Source organism: Somniosus microcephalus, chromosome 12 (genome assembly GCF_052327205.1).
Source record: "Somniosus microcephalus isolate GS21.2 chromosome 12, FLI_Smic_1.0, whole genome shotgun sequence".
Taxonomy (NCBI): Eukaryota; Metazoa; Chordata; class Chondrichthyes; order Squaliformes; family Somniosidae; genus Somniosus; species Somniosus microcephalus.
Window position 1 is genome coordinate 16677320 of NC_140998.1, and position 24715 is coordinate 16702034.

A 24715-nucleotide genomic window follows, 5' to 3' on the forward strand; every position below is an offset into this window, starting at 1 on the left:
AGGGGGCTTTGTCTTCGCTTCCCTCGGATGTTTAGCTTTAATCAATTGGAAGCGCCCTTGATGACTTCGCCCGACTGGTACGGTACTGAGTCAACCTCCCCATCCTACCCAACAAAGTATGGCCCAGATGGAAAGAGAAGCAACCTGTATTGAGGTTTCCAAGGGGAAGGGGGAAGGGGCTGAGCGCACCTCAGTCCAGTCTGAAGTTGCCCCTTCACTCCCTCCCACCCACTGTTTGAAATGGAGTTGCTGCTGCCTGGAGGTACATTCTCTAATTGGTGCAGCACCAGAGGAGTCTCGCAGCGAGGACCCGATCATTTACGGGTCTTGGTCCCGTCGCTGCAATTGATGTGCGAAATACTTGGTACCAGTCTCACATAAGCGACATTGTAAGCAGTGCAGATGGAAGCATAAAATTACAGAGAGATATTAATAGATTGGTAAATGGATTTCAGTGTAGGCAAGTGTGAGGTTATCCACTTTGGACCAAAAGGATAGATCAGAGTTCCTTCTAAATGGAGGTTCAAAGGAGACCTCGGGGATCATTAAAATGTCGAGGACAGGTACAGAAAATAATCAGAAAGTCTAATGGAATGCTGGCCTTTATATCGAGAGGACTAGACTACAAGAGGGTAGAAGTCATGCTATATCTATACAAAGCCCGAGTTAGAACACTCCTGGAGCACTGTGAGCAGTTCTGGGTACCACACCTTAGGAAGGATATATTGGCTTTGGTGGGAGGGGCAGCGTAGATTTACCAGAATGATACCTGGACTCCAAGGGTTAAATTACGAGGGGAGATTACACAAACCAGGGTTGTATTTCCTGGAATTTAGAAGATTAAGGGGTGATTTGATTGAAGTTTTCAAGATATTAAGAGGACCTGATAGGGTAGATAGAGAGAAACTATTTCCGCTGGTTGGGGAGTCTTAAGACTAGGGGACGTAGTCTAAACATTAGAGCCAGGCCTTTCAGGAGTGAAGTTAGGAAACACTTCTACACACAAAGGGTGGTAGAGGTTTGGAACTCTATTCTGCAAATGGAAATTGATGCTAGATCAATTGTTAATTTTAAATCTGAGGTTGATAGCTTTTTGTTAACCAAGGGTATTAAGGGATATGAGCCCAAGGCGGGTATATGGAGTTAAGTCACATGGTCTCATTGAATGATGGAACAGGCTCGAGGGGCTGTGGCCTACTCCTGTTCCTATGTTCCTTCCCCTTTAAGTGCAAGGAGAGATGAGTGATATTGAGACATTTTACACTGGAGCCTGAGGAGATTTAATGGAGGATTTCAGAATAATAAAGGGTTTTGATAGTGAACAAAAAGTTTCTCCTCAATGTTGGGGAGTCAGTGATAAGGAGCCTCACTAAGAGAGTGAAGAGAGGGGTTAAGAGAAATGTCTTTACACAGAGGGTTACTGCAGCATGGTGGTTGAGGCAGAGACCATTGTATCTTTAAGGAAAAATGTTGTAAATATTTGAAGTAAAGCCTGTGAGGAGAGAGTGGGGTAGTGGGGTTCGTTTTGGATTGCTTTAGTAAGAGCTGTCCTGAATGGCTTCCTTCTCTGGTATAACCTTCTATAATATACATCAATACTGCAAAGAGGGATCATGAGGAAAACATACCTGGAACAACAACAACTTGCATTTCTATAGCAGCTTTAACATAGTAAAACATCCCACACCGCTTCACAGGATTGATTATCAAACAAAATATGACAACGAGCCACATACAGGAAACTTTCGATTTACCGGCACCTAAATAACCGGAAATCTCGGCTAACCGGCAAAATTCAGGAGTAGGTTCAGGTAAGTTTTACTTCTGCTTTCCTCGATCTGTTGCTGTGCAAGGGTGTGGCTGCAGCTGTTGCTAAGCTACAGAGACGCTTGGAACTTGTGGCCATTGTTCTGAACCTGTTGCTAAGCAACAGGGTTTGTTGCTTTATACAGAGCTCTCAGCTCCGTATCTTTTACTATAGCTTTCGGTTATCCGGAATTTTTGATGAACCGGTACCACGTCGGTCCCGTCGGTGCCGGATAAAAATAAGTTTCCTGTAAGGAGATATTAGGACAGGTGACTAAAAGCTTGGTCAGAGGTTGTAAGGATCGTCTTAAAGGCGCAGAGTGAGGGGGAGAGGTTTAGGGAGGGAATTCCACAGCTTAGAGCCCAGGCAGCTGAAGGCACGGCTGCCACTGGTGGAGCGATTAAAATCAGGGATGCTCAAGAGGCCAGAATTGGAGGAGCGCAGAGATCTCGGAGGGTTGTATGGCTGGAGGAGGTTACAGAGATAGGGAGGGAGAGGCCATGGAGGGATTTGAAAACGAGGATGAGAATTTTTAAATTGAGACGTTGCCGGACCGGGAGCCAATGTAGGTCAGCGAGCACAAGGCTGATGGGTGAACGGGACTTAGTGCGAGTTAGGATACGGGCAGCAGGGTTATGGAAACATAAAGCAGACCAGTAAAAGATGCTTTAAGTATGTCAGGAGCAATGTTCCCTGTAACTTTTTTTTGGGGCTGCGTGGCTCCTTTAACGGGCTGTGCAGCCCTTTTAAAATACTGTGCATGCGCGGCCTTTCTATTTAAAAGCCAGCTGCGCGGGACCCTTGGAGCGCTGCGCGCCCACTACAAAATGACAATAGGATTGTAGTATCTGAAGATCGAGAAATGGCTGAAGTATTTAACCATTTTATTTTTCAACAGTGTTCACAAAAGAAATGCCAGAATTGGTTAGGCTAGAATTGGGAATATAGAAGGATGTCAAGGCCTTGGAGAGGGTGCAGAGGAATTTACCAGAATGATACCAGGGATGAGGGAGTTCAGTTATGTGGAGAAGCTGGCCTCCATCTCTGCTATATGATTCTATGATTCACAGGTTAAGGTGAGCAGAGACTGAAAAAAAAAAAAAAAAAAAATCTCGAGAGGACATATTGGGGAGGTTGTTAAAGTTCACGGTAGATAAGGCTCCTAGTTCTGACTGCTTTCCACCCCGGGTTCTGAAGCGATTGGCTCAAACGATTGCGAGTCCTCTCACGGGTATTTTTCAGTGTTCATTGGGGCTTGATCCCAGAGGGTTAGGTAAACCGCAAATGTGACTTCCCATCTTCAAAAAAAAAAAAAAAAAAAAAATGGGGGTGAGGGGCGAACCATCAGTTTATGGACCTTGTACGCCTTACTTCCACTGTTGGGAAAGTGATTGTAGATATTCTGAGGGATAATATAAGGGAGCATCTTGAGGGGGCATGTGTTAATCAGAGACAGTTACCATGGTTTTAGGAGTGGTGGGATTATGTCGGACTAATTTATTGGATGTCTTTGAGGAGATGACAGACCAGGTAGATCGGGGAGAGACAGTGGGTGTTATTTACCTGGATTTCAGGAAGGCATTCAACACTGTCCTACATAATAGGCTAATATATAAGGTTCAAGCCTATGGGATAGATAGGAATGGATTGGGAATTGGTTGGTAGACAACAACTAGCAGTGCATGGGCAAGTATCTGCTTGGCAATACAAGTTGTTGTTGTTGGCAGCCAGTTACCAGTAGGGTGTCACAGGGTTCATTATTGGGTCACTATTTCTAATTTTTAGTAAATGATCTAGAGGAAGGAATTGTGTCCAAGTGCCCAGATTTGCAGATAAGACCAAATTGGAAGCGGTGGCAAATGATGAATATCAATGCGCACAAATTGATGAGGAAAAGTCGCTCGATCAGTGGGCAGATGCAACTTAAATACAGGGAAAGGGAAGGTTGATGTGGATTATGTGCTAAATGGGAATGTGCTTGAGGTATCTGAGCAGGAAAGAGATCTTGGGGGTTTTAATGGTCAGGTCACTAAAACCATCAGCACACTGTTTCCAGGCTGTTACATAGAATTTACAGCATAGAAACAGGCCATTCGGCCCAACAGGTCCATGTTTATGCTCCACACGAGGCTCTTCCCCACCTTACTTCATCTCACCCTATCATATCCTGTTGAAAAAAGCAAACAGAGTGTTGCATAGCAAAGGGTACAGCATAGAAATCATAGAGACCTCATCTGGCGTACTGCATGCAATTCTAATCTCCCTGTTTCAAAAAAGATATTTGGTTATTGGAGGGGCCATACAGGAGGGCTACACATTGATCCTAGAACTTAGGGAATGACTTACGAGGAAAGATTGACTACCCTGGCCCTTTTCTCTCTTGAAAAGAGAAGACAGAGAGAGGATATGGTAGAAGTGTTTAAAATTATGAGAAGGTTTGGCCAATTTGGATCCAAGTAAGCTTTTTTGCCGTGTTCAGAATCTAAGCAGAAGGGGTCATATTTACAAATTAAGGACCAGAAACTAGGAAATGCAGGAGGAACTTATTTAATAAAAGGCTGCTGAGTATGTGGAACAGATTAACAGCATGGGTTGTGGAACAAGAAACCTGTGGGTTTCAATAAGGAACTAGGCAGGTTCTTCTCAACAATTGGCATTCTGGGTTATTAGAATACTGTGGATAGCAGGGCTAGATGGGCCTGAAACTTACTGTGTTACTATTGCCAGTGTGCTAAATATCTCTTGTAAAAATACTAAGTGTAGATTCAAGAAGTATCTAGTTGTTGGCGAACCATTTCCAAAATACTAATGTTGGCTGGCCTTGGGGGACTTGTGAAATTTATTTTACTAGCTGCCCGTAACAATAAGTGTATACAGTAGAGAATACTGGAGCAGGGAGGAGTGATTACATAGCTGGAAGCTGAGGGGTTCCAATGTCATCTCAAATTACAAATGTGAATCTTGAGCAGTTTATACCCATTATTTTCTGCCGGGATCTACCCTCGCTCTCTCAGTAGAATCACAGTGCTACGGCAGAGAAACAGGACATCTCTCCCATCAAATCTATGCTGGAATTTCTCCATGTGAGCCATCTGGTCAAATCCCACTGTCCTATTCTCTCCACACCCTTTAATATTTTTTCTATTCCCTTTTAAAACTATTTGTGATAACAATCGCACAAAGAGATTTATAAAGGAAAAACCGGCAAAGGCTGGAATTCTGAATTAAGAATGGGAATACACTGCAGATGAGTCGACTTTTGAGAGAAGAGAGATGTATTAGTGTTTAGGGTGGGACGTGACTCACCCAAAAGATAAACCCGTCTCTCTTTTATCCCTCTCTCATGCTCACTGACCTGCTGTGCACAGAAAAGTTGCCAAGGCTTCTTCGGCAGCACCTCCCAAACCCGCAAACTCTACCACCTAGAAGGACAAGGGCAGCAGGTGCATGGGAACGCAAGTTCCCCTCCAAGTCACACACCACCCTGACTTGGAAGTATATCGCTGTTCTTTCATCGTCACTGGGTCAAAATCCTGGAACTCCCTCCCTAACAGCATTGTGGGAGTACCTTCACCACACGGACTGCAGCGGTTCAAGGGCAACTAAGGATGGGCAATAAATGCCAGTGATGCCCACCTCCCAGGAATTAATATTTTAAAAATGGAGTTAGGCCATGATCTGATTGAATGGCGGAATATGCTCGAGGGGCTAAATGGCTGCCTTCTGTTTCTGTGTTCCTCAGAGACATAATCATAAAAATACAAGGAAGTTACAACACAGAAACAGGCCATTCAGCCCAACCAATCCGTGTTGACATTTACCCTCCTCGCAAGCAACTAGTACTAATCACATTTACATGTCCAGTCTCCATATCCCTTCAACCCCTTTTCTTTCATCAGCTTATCCAATCTAATCTTAAATGCTGTCCCAGTTTCTGCCTCAACCACTAACTGTGGAAGTGAATTCCACTGCCTCGCAACTCTCTCTGTGAAGAAGTTTCTCTTGCCCTCTGTTCTAAATCTCTTACATTTAATCTTGTATCTGTGGTCCCTTGTTCTAAACCCCTGAACTACTGGAAACAGTCTGGTACCACCTACCCTGTCTTATCCTTTCATAATTTGGAACCTGTAATCTGCATTGTTTTAATGAAAAAACTCAAAACTTTTCGACCAGGCAGCATCCTAGTGAATCTGTGTTGAATCCTTTCTATAGCCTGAATATTCTTCCTATAACTTGGAGCCCAGTACTGCACACAGTACTCTAATTGAGGTTTTATATATCGGCTCATTACCTCTTGGCTTTTATATTCTATACCTCTTGTGATAAAGCCTTGAATTCCTTTTTTATTTAACAGCCTTATCAAACTGGGATAAGGAGAGGGGTGCTGCCTTTAGTGTCCTGTGAACCTGTCCCCCCCAAATCCCTGAGCTCTTCCACAGTACCGAGCCTGATATAATCATAGAATGGTTACAGCACAGAAGGAGGCCATTCGGCCCGTCGAGCCCGTGCCGGCTCTCTGCAAGAGCACTTCAGCTAGCCCCACTCCCCCGCCCTTTCCCCGTAGCCCTGCAAATTTTTTCCCCTCAGGTACTCATCCAATTCCCTTTTGAAAGCCACGATTGAATCTGCCTCCACCACCCTCAGGCAGTGCATTCCAGATCCTAACCACTCGCTGTGTAAAAAAGCTTTTCCTCATGTCGCCTTTGGTTCTTTTGCCAATCGCCTTGAATCTATGTCCTCTGGTTCTCGCCCCTTCCGCCAATGGGAACAGTTTCTATCTACTCTGTTTAGACCCCTCATGATTTTGAATACTTCTAACAAATCCCTTTACACCTCCATCCCCCACCAGGATGGCCTGAGGGCGCTCCGCTTCTTCCTTGAACAGAGGCCCGACCAATCCCCATCCACCACCACCCTCCTCCGCCTGGCTGAACTTGTTCTCACATTGAACAACTTCTCCTTTAACTCCACTCATTTCCTCCAAATCAAAGGTGTTGCCATGGATACCTGCATGGGTCCTAGCTATGCCTGCCTTTTCGTGGGCTATATGGAACAATCTTTGTTTCAGTCCTACTCGGGTCCCCTCCCTCACCTCTTTTTCCGATACATTGATGACTGTATCGGTGCCGTTTCCTGCTCTCGCCCCGAACTTGACAATTTCATTCACTTTGCCTCCAATTTCCACCCTTCCCTCACCTTCACATGGTCCATCTCTGACTCTTCCCTTCCCTTCCTCGACTTCTCCGTCTCCATCTCTGGGGATAGGTTATCGACCAATATTCACTACAGGCCCACTGACTCCCACAGCTACCTGGACTACACTTCCTCCCACCCCGCTTCCTGTAAGGACTCTCTTCCATTCTCCCAGTTTCTCCGTCTCTGTCGTATCTGCTCCGACGATGCCACCTTCCACACCAGTGCTTCAGACATGTCTTCCTTTTTCTGCAACCGAGGATTCCCCTCTACCGTGGTTGACACTGCCCTCGACCGTGTCAGTTCTATCTCCCGCACTTCTGCCCTCACCCCTGCCCCTCCCTCCCGGAACCACAATAGGGTTCCCCTTGTCCTCATCTTTTACCCCACCAGCCTCCACATTCAACGGATCATCCTCCGGCATTTCCGCTACCTCCAAAGTGATCCCACCACCAAACGCATCTTCCCCTCCCCTCCTCTTTCAGCATTCCGTAGGGACCGCTCCCTCCGAGACACCCTAGTCCACTCCTCTATTACCCCAAACAGCCCTTCCCCTTCGCCTGGCACCTTCCTGTGCAAGCGGAGGAGATGTAACACCTGCCCCTATACCTCCCCCCTTTCCACTGTCCAGGGCCCCAAACACCCCTTCCAGGTGAAACAGCGATTTACTTGTACTTCTCGCAATCTAGTATACTGTATTCGCTGCTCACGATGCGGTCTCCTCTACATTGGGGAGACCAAACACAGATTGGGTGACCGCTTTGTGGAACACCTCCGTTCAGTCCGTAAGGGTGACCCCGAGCTTCCGGTTGCCTGTCATTTTAATTCACCGCTCCATTCCCACTCGGACCTCACCGTCCTTGGCCTCTTGTATTGTTCCACGGAAGCTCAACGTAAACTCGAGGAACAGCACCTCATCTTCCGATTAGGCACTCTGCAGCCTTCCGGACTCAATATCGAGTTCAACAATTTCAGATCATAACCTCAGCCCCTATTACATTTTTTCTTGTAATTTTTCCACTCCTTTCCCCCCCCCCTTTCCTTTTGTTTCTCTCTCACACCTGGCAGCTATCTCTTGCCCTGCCAGTACACTTTACACCTAATCTCAGCCTATTACCATCTCGTCTAGCTTCGAATACCTTTTATTGTCTCTTTTTTACTTTTTTTGTATCTTTTTACTTCTTTTGTCCGATCGCAGCCCTGCCTTCGATCTATTTTCTTTTCTTTCCAGTTTTGAAGAAGGGTTCGACCCGAAACGTCAACTCAAATTTCTCTCCACGGATGTTGCCTGACCTGCTGAGTTTTTCCAGCATTTTCTGTTGTTATTTCCTCTCAGCCTTCTCTGCTCCAAGGAGAACAACCCCAGCTTCTCCAGTCTACCCACATAATTGAAGTCCTTCATCCCTGGAATCATTCTTGTAAATCTTTTCTGCACCCTCTCTAAGGCCTTCACATCCTTCCTAAAGTGTGGTGCCCAGAATTGGACACAATACTCCAGTTGAGGCTGAACCAGTGTTTTATAAAGGTTCATCATAACTTTCTTACTTTTGTACTCTATGCCTCTATTTCTGAAGCCCACGATCCTGTATGCTTTTTTAACCGCTTTCTCAACCTGCCCTGCCACCTTCAACGATTTGTACACATACCCCCAGGTCTCTCTGTTCATGCACCCCCTTTAGAATTCTACCCTTTAGTTTATATTGCCTCTCCTCGTTCCTCCTACCCAAATGTATCACTTCACGCTTTTCTGCGTTAAATTTCAACTGCCACGTGTCTGCCCATTCCACCAGCCTGTCTATGTCTTCTTGAAGTCTATCACTATCCTCCTCACTGTTCACTGTACCTCCAAGTTTTGTGTCCTCTGCAAATTTTGAAATTGTGGCCTGTACTCCCAAGTCCAAGTCATTAATATATATCAAGAAAAGCAGTGGTCCTAGTACCGACCCCTGGAGAACACCACTGTATACCTTACTTTAGTCCGAAAAATAACCGTTCACCACTACTCTCTGTCTCCTGTCACTTAGCCAATTTCGTATCCGTGCTGCCACTGTCCCTTTTATTTCATGGGCTTCAACTTTGCCGGCAAGCCTATTATGTGGCACTTTATCAAACGCCTTAGTGGAAGTCCATATACACCACGTCAAGCGCATTGCCCTCATCAACCCTCTCTGTTACCTCATCAAAAAACTCGATCAAGTTAGTTAAACGTGATTTGCCTTTAACAAATCCGTACTGGCTTTCCTTAATTAATCCACACTTGTCCAAGTGACTGTTAACTTTGTCCCTGATTATCGTTTCCAAAAGCTTCCCCACTAACGAGGTTAAACTGACTGGCCTGTAGTTGCTGGGTATATCCTTGAACCCTTTTCTGAACAATGATGTAACATTTGCAATTCTCCAGTCCTCTGGCACCACCCCCGTATCTAAGGAGGATTGGAAGATTATGGCGACTACCTCCTCGATTTCCTCTTTAACCTCCCTCAGCATCCCAGGATGTATCTCATCTGGTCCTGGTGACTCAATCAACTTTAAATTCAGACAGCCTTTCTAGTACCTCTATCAATTTTTATCCCATCCAGTATCTCCACTACCTCCTCTTTTACTATAACTTTGGCAGCATCTTCTTCCTTGGTGAAGACAGATGCAAAGTACTCATTTAGTACCTCAGCCATGCTCTCTGCCTCCATGCATAGGTCTCCTTTTTGGTCCCTAATTGGCCCCACCCCTTCTCTTACTACCTGTTTTTATTATTTATATGCCTATAGAAGACTTTTGAATTCCCTTTTATGTTAGCTGCCAATCTATTCTTACACTCTCTCTTTGCCCTCATTTTCTTTTTCACTTCCCCTCTGAACTTTCTATATTCAGCCTGATTCTCACTTGTATTCTCAACCTGACATCTGTCTTACACACCCTTTTTCTGCTTCATCTTACTCTCTATCTCTTTGGTCATCCAGGGAGCTCTGGCTTTTGTTGCCCTACTTTTCCCTCTCGTGGGAATGTACCTCGACTGTACCCGAACCATCTCCTCTTTAAAGGCAGCCCATTGTTCGATTACAGTTTTGCCTGCCAATCTTTGATTCCAATTTACCCAGGCCAGATCCGTTCTCAACCCACTGAAAATTGCCTTGCTCCAGTTAAGTATTTTTACTCTAGATTGCTCCCTGTCCTTTTCCATAGCTAATCTAAACCTTATGGTACTATGATCACTGTTCCCTAAATGTTCCCCTACTGACATTTGCTCCACTTGACCCACCTCATTCCCCAGAACCAGATCAGCAATGCTTCCTTCCTCATTGGGCCGGAAACATACTGATCAAGAAATTTCTCCTGAACGCACTTCAGAAATTCTTCCCCATCTGCCCTTTACACTATTACGATCCCAGTCTATATTAGGATAGTTGAAGTCCCCCATTATCACTACTCTATAGTTCTTTCACCTCTCTGTAATTTCCCTGCAAATTTGCTCCTCTATCTTTCCCACTAGTTGGTGGTCTATAGAATACACCTAGTAGTGTAATGGCACCTCTATTATTTCTTAACTCTAGCCATATAGATTCTGTCCCTGACCCCTCCAGGACATCCTCTCTGTCCAGCACAGTAATATTCTCCTTAACCAATACTACCACCCCACCTCTTTTCTTTCCTTCCCTATCTTTCCTGAACACCTTATATCCAGGAATATTTAAAACCTAATCCTGCCCTTTTTTGAGCCAGGTCTCCATTATCGCCATGACATCATATTCCCATGTGGCTATTTGTGCCTACAGCTCACCAACCTTATTTACCACACTTCGTGCATTCACACACACGCACTGTAAACCTGCCTTAGATCTTCTTGCATTCTCTCTTAATCTGACCCCACCTAATATCATACACTGTAAATCTATCTTCGACCATCCTGTGTTTTCTCTCTTAGTCTGACCTCACCTAATACTTTACTATTTCTTACTGTTGTGCTATCTGCCTCTCCCCATCCTTTGTTTCTCCTTTCTAATGCTACATCCTGGTGCCCACCCCCCTGCCAAATTAGTTTAAACCCTCCCCAACAGCACTCGCAAAACCCCCCTGTGAGGACATTGGTTCCGGCTCTGTTGAGGTGCAACCCCTCCAGCCTGTACAGGTCCCACCTCCCCCAGAACCGGCCCCAATGTCCCAGGAATCTGAAGCCCTCCCTCCTGCACCACCTCTCCAGCCACGTATTCATCTGCTCTATCCTCCTATTTCTATACTCACATTTGCTGTATCCTCCTATTTCTTTACTCACATCAGTGGGATTTAGGACTAGTGGGAGTTGATTACTAGAGCGTTCCATGCCTAATTTTTGCTCTCAAAACATTTTAAATGCAAGCGTTCTCTTTGAATTCCTGTTGAAGACTGTTTACTTACTGTGCAATAGGCTCTGAGCATGCTGCTGTCTCGTCTTGGAGGATGGCCAGTAGAACTGTTTGAGGTCAGTCTGTCTGGGTTCAAGGTCAGCTATTAATCACAGCATCTGTCAGGGAAAAAAAAGGGCTCCAAAGCAGCTTCTTTGCCAGGCTTCACATTAAATGTCGCAGTCTTTACTTTCCAGTGAGGCATATCTCCCTGTTGTAGCCCCAATCCCGGGCAGTAAGGGTGGTCATGAGAACATATAGATTGCTGGTGGATTATTTTTGTCGGGGGGGGGGGAAATTTACACACATTACCCTGGGGGAGGGCGGGGAAGGTGAATCTGAAAGATCCTTTTAGGTCCAGTTGGACACTGCTCCGTTTGGAATCATACAGCACAGAAGGAGGCCATTTGGCCCATCATGCCTGTGTCGACTCTTTGAAAGAGCTATCCGATCAACTCCCACTAAAGTAAGACACTCGGACTGCTTGAGAGAGCGACTGGCGCCACTGATCGCCCGCAGACCCAAATTTGTAGCAATGATGCAAATAAGCTCTGGAATTTCTTCCCAAAATCTCGCCTCTCTACCTTTCTCTCCTTTCAGACGCTCCATAAAACCTCCATCCCACTTGTCCTAACATCTCCTTCTGTGGCTCAGTGTCAAATTTTGTCTGAATATGCTCCTGCGGAGGGACTTTTAAAGGCGCTATATAAATGCGAATTGTTGTTGAATCAGGATGTCGGGGTAAGGAGATGAGAAACTTGGTTTTTAAATTGTACGGGGAGAGGAAACTGAAGGTGGTCAGAGGCTCCAGGGTTTTGAAGTCCTGGGAAGATGGTGATTCTTGCTGGGAGATGATTCCCAGGCACATACCATCCCCAAGTATCTTGCTGAACTGGCCCCCTTCGCGTGCATGTCTAGCTAGTGATTGCTGGCAGGCTATTCAACTGTAAGGCCATCACAGCTGGGCCCACTCCTGTTCTCGCCTGACAACAACACCCGTGCACTTTTCAGCAGGGGGAACTGAAGAGCCCTTGGGAGCGGGAACCCCAGCTGATCTTTCCTCTCCCTAGCCCAGGCCCACTCAATCCATTGAAGCCTCCTTACCATCCGGACTGAGATCAGTTAACACAACATAGTCTAGTGATGAAACTTTCTGGTCACTGGCTACTGATCAGCAGTGGGAACCCATATTGATTTATCAGGAATACTGGGGCCAATTGCAGCACCCCAACCACCACCATAGTTGAGATCAGCTGACACAGAATGAAAGACAGACTTGCATTTCCATAGCGCCTTTCATGACCACCAGATGTCCCAAAACGCTTTGCAGCCAATGAAGTACTTTTTGAAGCGCAGCCACTGTTGCACTGTAGAGAATGTGGCAGCCAAATTGTGCAGAGCAAGCTCCCACAAACAGCAATGTGATAATGACCTGACAGTCTATTTTAGTGATGTTGATTGAGGGATAAGTATTGGCCAGGACACTGGGGAAGAACTCCCCTTTTCTTCGAAATAGTGCCATGGGATCTTTTACATCCACCTGAGAGCCGACGGGGGCCTCGGTTTAACGTCTCATCTGAAAGACGGCACCTGCGAAAGTTACTATTGAATCAGTTTCCACCATACTTTCAGGCAGTGCCTTCCCAATCGGAACAACTCGCTGTGTTTATATTAAAAAAAAATTCTCGTCTGCTCTCTGGTTCTTTTGCCAATTTCTTCACATTATTTTCTCGTTAACACAAATAAGCCCCATGAAGCGAGGAGAAATGCTGGCTGGAGGTCTGGTGAGGTACTGCACAGCGCAGGGCAGTAGGGTGCCTCGGACAAGGATTTGTGGGTGGCTGGGGGGGTCCCAGAAGCAATGAACCTCTCCGCCTCTCGCTCCTCTTTTAAGATGCTCCTTAAAACCTAACTCTCTGTCATCTGTCCTATTATCTCTATGTGGCTCGGTGTCTGATAGCGCCCCTGTGAAGCACCTTGGGACGTTTTACTACGTTAAAGGCACTATATAAATGCAAGTTGTTGTTGAGACTCTTTACCAAGGGCTGGAAAGTGGATTTCAGCTCATTTGGTCATAAAATGTGAATTTTCATTCCAAACTTAAATGGTTGTCTCCTGTCTGGTACAGGATGACTGGGTTGTGAAGTGTGTCAGCACTGGCCTTTCACCTCTGGGACCTGGGTTTAAATCCTCCTTTGTGCGCTAGCTGTGTAAAATGAGTCTGATCAGTCTTACTTAGCAAAGTTCTTTGTGGGCATGGGCTTACAGTGTGAAACTGCCCTAATTTTACACTAGTTCGCAATCTCAGGATGCCCAGAGGTTGTCTGCTGTTGGAAATTGAATATTGAAATTGAATGGAAATTAACATAGTAAAACGTCCCAAGGTACTTCACAGGAGCGTTATCAGACACTGAGCCACATAAGGAAATTGAATAGCGTACGAGAGCATGGGCCTTACACTAAACATCCGTAAGACAAAGGTCCTCTACCAACCTGCCCCCGCCACACAGTATAATAGCAAAATACTGCGGATGCTGCAAATCTGAAATAACAATAGAAAATGCTGGAAATACTGACCCCGAACGATCAGTCCTCAACAAAGGCCTGAGCTTCATCCCCTTACGCCCCCATCTGAATGAATTTCGAGCTCGGCACGATGCTGAGCTCTTTTTCCGTCGCCTTCGTCTCCGTGCCCACTTCTCTGGCCAGGAGTCTTCCCCCCGCACGGCTGACCCTTTCTCCCACTTTCAGAATTCTCGTTCTACCTGGACCCCTCCCTCTGGCCTCTTACCCTCTCTAGATCTTTTCATTGCTAACTGCCGACGTGACATCGGCCGTCTCCATTTCTCTGCTCCCCTCACTCACTCCAACCTACCTCCCTCTGAACTTGTAGCACTCCATTCTCTCCGATTCAACCCTAACATTATCATTGAACCTGCTGATGAGGGTGGTGCTGTTGTTGTTTGGCGAACCGACCTCTACCGTGCGGAAGCTGAACGCCAACTCTCCAACACCACCTCCTACCTCCACCTGGACCATGACCCCACTAGCAAACATCAAGCCATTGTTTCCAAGTGTGTCACTGACCTCAACTCTGGAGATCTTCCCTCCATGGCCGCCAACCTCATAGTCCCCCAACCCCACACAGCCCGCTTCTACCGCCTTCCCAAGATCCACAAACAGGACTGCCCTGGTAGACCCATCGTTTCAGCCTGTTCTTGCCCCACGGAACTTATCTCTTCCTATCTCGACTCTTTTTTCTCCCCTTGTCCAGTCTCTTCCCACCTACATTCGCGACTCTTCCGACGCCCTCTGCCACTTCAACAGTTTCCAGTTTCCTGGCCCCAAACGTCTCCTTTTCACTATGGACGTACAATCCCTCTACACCTCCATCCCCCACCAGGAGGCCCAACCAGTCCCCATCCACCACCACCCTCCTCCGCCTGGCTGAACTTGTTCTCGCATTGAACAACTTCTCCTTTAACTCCACTCACTTCCTCCAAATTAAAGGTGTTGCTATGGGAACCCGCATGGGCCCTAGCTATGCCTGCCTGTTCATGGGATATGTGGAACATTCTTTGTTCCAGTCCGACTCGGGTCCCCTCCCTCACCTCTTTTTCCGGTACATTGATGACTGTATTGGTGCCGTTTCCTGCTCTCGCCCTGATCTAGATAAGTTCATTCACTTTACTTCCAATTTCCACCCTTCCCTCACCTTCACATGGTCCATCTCCGACTCTTCCCTTCCCTTCCTTGACTTCTCCGTCTCCATTTCGGGCGATCGGCTTTCAACAAACATCCGCTACAAGCCCACCGACTCCCACAGCTACCTGGACGACACTTCCTCCCACCCCGCTTCCTGTAAGGACTCTATTCCATTCTCCCAGTTTCTCCGTCTCCGCCGCGTCTGTTCTGATGATGCCACCTTCCATACTAGTGCTTCTGACATGTCTTCCTTTTTCCTCAACCGAGGATTCCCCTCTACCGTGGTTGACACGGCCCTTGACCGTGTCCGTTCTATTTCCCGCACTTCTGCTCTCACCCCTTCCCCTCCCTCCCAGAACCATGATAGGGTTCCCCTTGTCCTCACCTTTCACCCCACCAGCCTCCACATTCAACGGATCATCCTCCGCCATTTCTGCCACCTCCAACGTGATCCCACCACCAAACACATCTTCCCCTCGCCTCCCCTTTCAGCATTCCGTAGGGACCGCTCCCTCCGCGACACCCTGGTCCACTCCTCAATCACCCCCAACAGCCCTTCTCCTTCACCTGGCACCTTCCCGTGCAAGCGCAGGAGATGCAACACCTGCCCTTTTACCTCCTCCCTTCCCACTGTCAAGGGCCCCAAACACCCCTTCCAGGTGAAACAGCGATTTACTTGTACTTCTTGCAATTTAATATACTGTATTCGCTGCTCATGATGCGGTCTCCTCTACATTGGGGAGACCAAACGCAGATTGGGCGACCGCTTTGCGGAACACCTCCGTTTAGTCCGTAAGGGTGACCCCGAGCTTCCGGTCACCTGTCACTTTAATTCACCGCTTCACTCCCGCTCTGATCTCTCTGTCCTCGGGCTATTGCATTGTTCCAATTAAGCTCGAGGAACAGCACCTCATCTTTCGATTGGGCATTTTGCAGTCTGCCGGACTCAACATTGAGTTCCACAATTTCAGATAATTAGCCCTGCCCCCATTTTTCATGCAGTATGATTTTTGCCACTCCCATTTGCAACATTTTATCTTTCCTGCCTCTTACAAAAGTACAGGATGTTCTTTCTATTCCTTCCTCCCCTCCTAACGCCCCCCCCCCCCGTCTCTGCACCTGCTTAATATCTGTTACATCTCCAGCTTTTTCCAGTTCTGATGAAGGGTCCCAGACCTGGAACGTTAACTCTGTTTCTCTCTCCACGGATGCTGCCTGGCCTGCTGAGTATTTCCAGCATTTTCTGTTGTTATTTCCCACCACACAGTGCTGCCCCCCCGCCCCCCCCCCCCCCGATTATCAAAATCCACGACAAGGCCTTGGACAACGTGGACCACTTTCCATACCTCGGGGGTCTACTGTCAACAAGGGCAGACGTCGATGACGAAGTCCAACACCGCCTTCAGTGTGCCAGTGCAGCCTTCGGTCGCCTGAGGAAGAGAGTGTTTGAAGACCAGGACCTCAAACCCGGCACTAAGCTCATGGTCTACAGAGCAGCAGTGATACCCGCCCTGCTGTATGCCTCAGAGACATGGACCATGTACAGCAGGCACCTCAAAGCACTGGAGAGGTACCACCAACGCTGCCTCCGCAAGATCCTGCAAATCCATTGGCAGGATAGGCGCACCAACGTCAGTGTTCTTGCTCAGGCCAACATCCCCAGCATCGAAGCTCTGACCGCGCTCGATCAGCTCCGATGGACGGGCCACATTGTCTGCATGGCCGATACGAGACTCCCAAAACAAGCGCTCTACTCGGAGCTCCGGCACGGCAAGAGAGCCTCAGGTGGGCAGAGGAAACGCTTCAAGGACATCCTCAAAGCCTCCTTGAAAAAGTGCAACATCCCCACCGACACCTGGGAATCCCTGGCCCAAGACCGTACAAAGTGGAGGAGAAGCATCCGGGAAGGCGCCGAACGCCTCAAGTCTCTTCGCCGGGAGCAAGCGGAAGCCAAGTGCAGGCAGCGCAAGGAGCACACGTCAACCCAAGCCCCCCACCCACCCGCCCCTTCAACCACCGTCTGCCCCACCTGTGACAGAGACTGTAGGTCCCGCATTGGACTCATCAGTCACCTGAGAACTCATTTTTTATGTGGAAGCAAGTCATCCTCGGTTCCGAGGGACTGCCTAAGAAGAAGAAGGTGGTGTCACGGGTGCAGTGGTGGGTGCTGTTCTGAGGTTGGAGCTGAGGCACACTGTTAGGATCGGTAAAAGAGCATCTAACCTGTGCTGTATCCTGACCTCACCTGACCATGCTTGGTGCTGGGACTCGATGCCTGAAAGCGTATAGTGTGAATTCCTCAGCATTCACACACCCCAGCTTCCTATGTAGCTATATAAATGAAAACTGCAGCTCGCACGCATCGCTGTACGTGATCTTAAAAAAGCTGCTGGGTGTGTGTAGGAAGAGTGGGAGGCGTTTTATGTATGCACAGTTTCTGAAAATGTTCATTGAGACGGTAATGTGTTGTTGCTGCAGTTCTGCTTTTGTACCAGATGGGGGCGGCAGGGTACACATGACCAACTCATTGCTGTTTGGGATCACCTTCAGGTTCAGTGATTGTTGCAGAGGCTGATCACAGTTTTGCATTTCCTTTGTGTGTGTGTGCGTGCATGCAAGATCTACCCTGCAATTAACATTGATTATCTTCTTGTGTGTCTATTTTTTAATCAGATTAAAAAGAATAGGGATAACAGAGACCTTCAGCCTACAGATCAGAACTGGTCACATTACTGAGAGTGTAATGGTTATGGTACTCGACTAGCAACCTCGAGCTTGCGAGTTCAAATCCCACCATGGCAGGTGTGAAATTTAATTTGTGGGCTTGCAAAAGCTGCTTGATTATTCGGGAATCTGACACCCTTACCTGATCTAGCCTAGATGTGACTCCAGTCCCATCATTACATGGCTGACTCTTAATGCCCTTTGAATTGGCCGACCACCAGCTTCCCTGGGCAATTAGGGGTGGTCAATAAATGCTAGTGTTGAATAAATATGTCAAGCAGTGGCGATGGTATATTAATTGCATCTTCTTAGAATCATAGAATTATAAAATGGTTACAGCACAGTAGGAGGCCATTCGGCCCGCCGAACCCGTGGTGGCTCTCTGCAAGAGCACTTCAGCCAGTCCCACTCCTCCGCCCTTTCCCCATACCTGCAAAAAAATGTCCTTCAGGTACTTATCCAATTCCCTTTTGATGGCCACGATTGAGGCTGCCTCCACACCCTTTCAGGCAGTGCATTCCAAATCCTAACCACGCGCTGCATAAAAAAAAGTTTTCCTCATGTCGCTTTTGGTTCTTCTGCTAATCACCTTAAATCTTGGCTGGAGCTTTCTATGAGGTGAGACTGGTGATGTAATTTACTGGTATAAATATGGATCTGTTTAGAAATCATTGCATCCTTAATAGTTTCACTCCTGACACGGTAGTGAGAATTAAAACCGCTGTGAGGATAGTGCTGTAGCTTCCTCCTTATTACAGTAACATTGGGATCATGTTACAGCTGGGCATTCATAAATACTGCTCCTGGCCACCTGCTTGTTCTTGATGCTGCACTTGTTTTACATTTCAGTTTAATCCACAGCTTTCAGCCTGCTAAAACCAACCCTCCAGCTTGCTATTTTTCTCCCTGTTTTCAAAAGCCTCCTCCAAGGCACCTTCCTTCCTCTCCCATGAATTTCCCTCCCATTTCCTGCCGATTTCCCTCCTCCCCCCCCCACTCACTGTCAATCACTTCCTGTGCACGAGGAGCGCTGTAGAATCGTAAATCGGTATAGGCTTATGAGGAGCCCTGGTGATTGATTATGGGTTGTGGTGTTAGTGTTTGGAATCTGTTAAATGATTTTGACCCATCTATTAAAAGAGCACGATCTGCTGGAAATTTACTTCACATGCCTTTACTGCATTAGAATCTGCTCCTGATAATTCAGTCCTTTTTTGCACTAAAATATTGAATTAACCAGTGGACTCATAGAATGATACAGCACAGAAGCAGGTTATTTAGCCCATTGTGTCTGCCAGCCTTTTGTTAGAGCTCTCCAATTAGTCCCACTTTTTTTTTTCGTTTCTGGGATGCGTCGCCGGCAAGGCTAGCATTTATTGCCCATCCCTAATTGCCCTTGAGAAGTTGGTGGTGAGCTGCCTTCTTGAACCGCTGCAGTCCGTGTGGTGAAGGTACTCCCACAGTGTTGTTCGGGAGGGAGTTACAGGATTTTGACCCAGCGATGATGAAGGAACGGCCAATATATTTTCAAGTCAGGATGGTGTGTGACTTGGAGGGGAACTTGGAGGTGGTGGTGTTCCCATGCGCCTGCTGCCCTTGTCCTTCTAGGTGGTAGAGGTCGCGGGTTTGGGAGGTGCTGCCGAAGAAACCTTGTCGATTTGCCGCAGTGCATCTTGTAGATGGTACACACTGCAGCCATGGTGCGCCGGTGGTGGAGGGAGTGAATGTTTAAGGTGGTGGTTGTGGGGCCAATCAAGCGGGCTGCTTTGTCTTGGATGGTGTCGAGCTTCTTGAGTGTTGTTGGAGCTGCACTCATCCAGGCAAGTGGAGAGTATTCCATCACACTCCTGACTTGTGCCTTGTAAATGGTGGAAAGGCTTTGGGGAGTCAGGAGGTGAGACACTCGCCGTAGGATACCCAGCCTCTGACCTGCTCTTGTAACCATAGTATTTATGTGGCTGGTCCAGTTAAGTTTCTGGTCAATGGTGACCCCCAGGATATTGATGGTGGGGGATTCGACGATGGTAATCCCGTTGAACGTCAAGGGGCAGTGGTTAGATTCTCTCTTGTTGGAGATAGTCATTGCCTGGCACTTCTGTGGCGCGAATGTCTCTTCTCTGCTCTTTCCCCATAGCCCTGTAAATTTGAATTAATTAAAATTGTGACGCTAAAATAGTGCAAAGAAATTTGAATGAACTGACTTCAAATTAAGAAACTACTTGTATTTTTTTATATAATTGCACGGTAAGGTATACATGACGAACAGTGTAACATATCAGCTGATGTACAACTCCGTGTGCCTGCGAAACGAAGCTACAGTAACACACATGCTAGTCAAAAATCTGTAAGCCCTGTGCTGTGTAAATACAAATATTATTGTACTGTACATTGCAGACACTGGCAGTAACAAGCAGGCGTTCATTTGAACATGTACGTGCAGTACAATACTTCACTGCCCTGACGTTAAAAAATCTGAATTTCTTTTCCTGAGCGCAAAGCAAACTCCTAATGGGTTGTGTGAGTTGTAACTTTGGCTCTTAAAATATGTCGTTAACAGACTGTCTCAGGTCGGTCGTCGCTGCTGTTGATGGCAGCTCTCTCCAAACAGAACTGGTGCATTTTTTTGTATTGCATACAGTGTCCAGCGCTAGCATTGGCTTGCTAAACGGTGTTTCTGTGACTCAGATGCTGCCACTGTCTACTTCCGCAGTGACTTTTGTAGAGGGAGCGAGCCTTAAAGGTCCAAAACAGTCTGAGGCTGTGAAATCGAGGTTGCATTCTTATTACTTCATTTATAGCTTACAGCCACTTTGAAAAGCAGCTCTGCCTACTGCTGGTTTAAGCCCCCTGCTGGTCAAATGGCTCTGTTTGTAATGGGGTGTGGGGGGAAAGGACGAGAGAGACACAGTTTCTTCTGAAGTAGGAAGGAAGGAGCAACCGAAATAAAAAGCTTAGAGAAAAGAAAAACTTGCATTTCTATAGCACCTTTCACGACCTCAGGATGTCCCAAAGTGCTTTGCAGCCAATGAAATACTTCTGAAGTGCAGTCACTGTTCTAATGTAGGAAATGCGACAACCAATTTTTGCACAGCAAGCTCCCACAAACAGCAATGTAATAATGACCAGATAATCTGTTTTTAGTGATGTTGGATGAAGACTAATTATTGGCCAGAAAACTGGGGAGAACTCCCCTGCTCTTCTTGAAAATAGTGCCATGGGATCTTTTGCAACCACCTGAGAGCAGACAGGGCCTCGGTTTAATGTCTCATCCCAGTGACGGCACCTCTGACAGTGCCGCACTCCCTCAGTACTGCACTGGAGTGTCAGCCTAGATTTTGTATTCAAGTCTCTGGAGTGGGGCTTGAACCCACAACCCACTGACTGAAGAGGTGAGAGTGCTGCCCACTGAGCCACGGCTAACACAGAGACTTGTGTAAGAACATAAGATAAGAATTAGGAGCAGGAGTAGGCCATTCGGCCCCTCGAGCCTGCCCCACCATTCAATAAGATCATGGCTGATTTTCAACCTCAACTCCACTTTCCTGCCCGATCCCCATATCACTTGGTTCTCCTGGAGTCCAAAAATCTAACTCCGCCTTGAATATACTCAACGATTCAGCATTCACAGCCCTTTGGGGTAGAGAATTCCAAAGATTCACAACCCTCTGAAGAAATTCCTCCTCATCTCAATCTTAAATGCCTGACTCCTTATCCTGAGACTATGCCCCCTAGCTCTAGACTCTCCAGCCAGGAATAGTGAGAAACTGGGTGAGCATCGAATGCACTAGAGGATACCCTGTGGTGTGTGTTGTAGTAAGTCGGACCATATGCCGTGTAACAGTGACGGAAGCAGAACGTCACGCAATGCACTGTGTGTTCTATAATAACGAAGAGTTTATATCTTGATGGCCTTTTCCTAATGGTGCAAGGGATTGCCTTGAGTTCCTTAGCTGCTCTGGTGGAGCTCTGTTTAATGTGGCCTTTGGGGACGTGCTCCAAATAGGCACAGCCTGAGGTCATTTAGAGGCTAATTGCTGCTGCTGGGGGATGTTCAGATTGGTTGTGAGTAGTTTCTTTTTAAATGATGTTTGAACCGTCCAGGTGCAAGTGTGATTCTTTCAGGCGTGACGTGCACTAGATGGAACACTTCGATAAGAAACTTGCATCCATATTACACTCTTCATTATCCCAGAAACATAGGAAGTGCTAGACGGAAAAAGGCAAAAGTTCATCTAGTTCGCCTTCTACCATCCTGGCAGTTGCAGGAAGTCCTAAACCAATGGATTACATCTGAAGTGTGGTCATTGTTGTTATGTAAGCAAACGCAGTGAGATAAAGGACCAGTCAATCTGTTTTGGTGATGTTGGTTGAGGGATGAATGGGCAGATTGCCCTGTTTTTCTTCAAATACTGCCACGGGATCTTTTGCATCTGCCTGAACGAGCAGATGGGGGCTTTGATTTAATGCGTCATCTAAAAGACGGCACCACTGACAATGCAGCACTCCCTCAGTACTGCCGGTGTCCGTCTAGATTATATGCTCAAATCCTGCAGTGGGACCACATCATCTGCTTTTTTTTTTTGTGATTGTTGTTTGAGGGATTAATATTGGGACAGGACCCTGGGGAGAACTCCCCCTGTTCTTCTTCGAAATAGTGCTGTGGGATCCTGAGAGCAGACGGAGCATCGGCTTAAAACGAAAATCAGTATCTGAAAGCATTTCCCTCCTCTTCAGTGCAGCTTATCCTTTCTCTTCCAGCAAGATCTTTGCACTGGGAGCCGGAGCTCAAACGCAGAGAAAGAGGCCCATCCCACGATGACTTCATGAATAAACGCACCATATGGTTGGTAATGAACCATGAAGAACAGAATCTTCCAAGGACTTCAAAACCCTGGAGCCTCTGACTTTCCTCAGTTTCCCCCCCCCGCCAAACAATTTACAACCCAAGTTTCTCATGTCCTTTTTTTTGACAATTTCCTCCCCTCCTCAGCTGTGGCTCAGTGGGTAGGACTTGCTGAGTCTGAAGTTCGTGGGTTCAAGTCCCACTCTAGAGCACAAAATCTAGGCATTGTTGGAAGTGTCGTCTTTCGGATGAGACGTTAAACCGAGGCCCTGTCTGCTCTCGGATGGACTAAAAGATCCCACGGCACTATTTTGAAGAAGAGCAGGGGAGTTAACCTGGCCAATATTTATCCCTCAATCAACATCACTAAAAAAAAAAGTATCTGGTCATTATCACATTGCTGGATCTTGCTGTGCGCAAATTGGCTGCTGCGTTTCCTACATTACAACAATGACTACACTTCAAAAAATTCTGGCTTCTCATTGGCGCACAGGTCCAAAGGCATCAGACACCCCTCATTCTCGGCGCTATTAGTACGGGTGCTGAATCCAACTGCAGTGTCCATTACCACTCCACCCCAGATGAGATCAGGTTGAAACTCCAATCCGTATGGAGTTAATCGATCTCAGCCAGCAAAAGAGTTGGGCACTGCCACTGGCCTCCGTGCAGCAGCGCCCCTGCGCTAGGCAGGGGTGGAGGGAAATCACCCTGGGTTCCCACTCCTGGTCCCTACTCACTGACCCCCGCTGAAAGTGAAATACGGGAGAATCATAGACATTTACAGCACAGAAGGAGCTGTTCGGCCCATCGTGTCTGTGCCGGCCGACAGAGCTATCCAGCCTAATCCCACTTTCCAGCTCTTGGTCCGTAGCCCTGCAGGTTACGGCACTTCAAGTGCATATCCAAGTACTTTCCAAGTGCGATGAGGGTTTCTGCCTCTACCACCCTACTGAGTTCCAGACCCCCACCACCCTCTGGGTAAAAAAAGTTCTCCAACTCCCTTCTAATCCTTCTACCAATTACTTTAAATCTATGCCCCCTGGTTATTGACCTCTCTGCTAAGTGAAATAGATGCTTCCTATCCACTCTATCTTGGCCCCTCATAATTTTATATACCTCAATTAAATCTTCTCTCAACCTTCTCTGTTCCAAAGAAAACAACCACAGCCTCTCCAATCTTTCCTCGTAGCTAAAATTCTCCAGTCCTGGCAACATCCTTGTAAATCTCCTCTGTACCCTCTCTAGTGCAGTCACATCTTTCCTGTAATGTGGTGACCAGAACTGAATGCAGTACTCTAGCTGAGGCCTAAGAATTGGGTAAAATTGGGCTCAGCTCTGATGTCTCTGCAGTCAAATAGCCAACAGGTACACCCGTGAAGAATGGCCACTTGAGCGAGGTACCAGATGGCCACCAACACACGAGGACTGTGCCCAGAATGAGGTGCAGCGATCTTCCAACACAACATGTTGTGTGTAATAAACATCAGTTACATAGGAAATAACAACAGAAAATGCTGGAAAAACTCAGCAGGCCAGGCAACATCCGTGGAGCGAAATTAAGAGTCAATGTTTCGGGTCAAAACCCTTTATCAAGACTAAAGAGGCACATGGAATGAAATAGATTAAGAGGCCAGGCTGGGAGAGAACAAAAGAGAAGAGACATTAAGAGGTATTCAAAATGAGACGAGATGGTGATAGGACTAGTGGAGACAAAAGACCGCTCTAGATGACAGCCCCTATGTATCAGTTACATAGGAACAGGAGGAAGCCATTTAGCCCCTCGAGCCTGGCCTGCCATTCAATGAGATCATGGCTGATCTGTGATCTCAACTCCATTTAACCACCTTGGTTCCGTAAACCTTAATGCCCCTACCTAACAAAAACCTATCAATCTCTGTTTTGAAATTTTCAATTGACTTTCAGCTTCAATACCTTTTTGGGGGAGAGAGTTCCAGATTTCCACCACCCTCTGTGTGAAGAAGTGCTTCCTGACACCACCCCTGAACAGCTGAGCTCTAATTTTAAGGTTATGTCCCCTTGTTCTGGACTCCCCCCACCAGAGGAAAT

The 24715-nt window shown here is 47.0% G+C and overlaps 1 protein-coding gene across 7 annotated transcripts in view; it reads left to right on the top strand.

The window, feature by feature from the left end:
* ttc7b (tetratricopeptide repeat domain 7B) overlaps positions 1-24715 on the top strand; it is a 499428-nt gene that overhangs the window by 6662 nt on the left and 468051 nt on the right. The window lies entirely within an intron of this gene.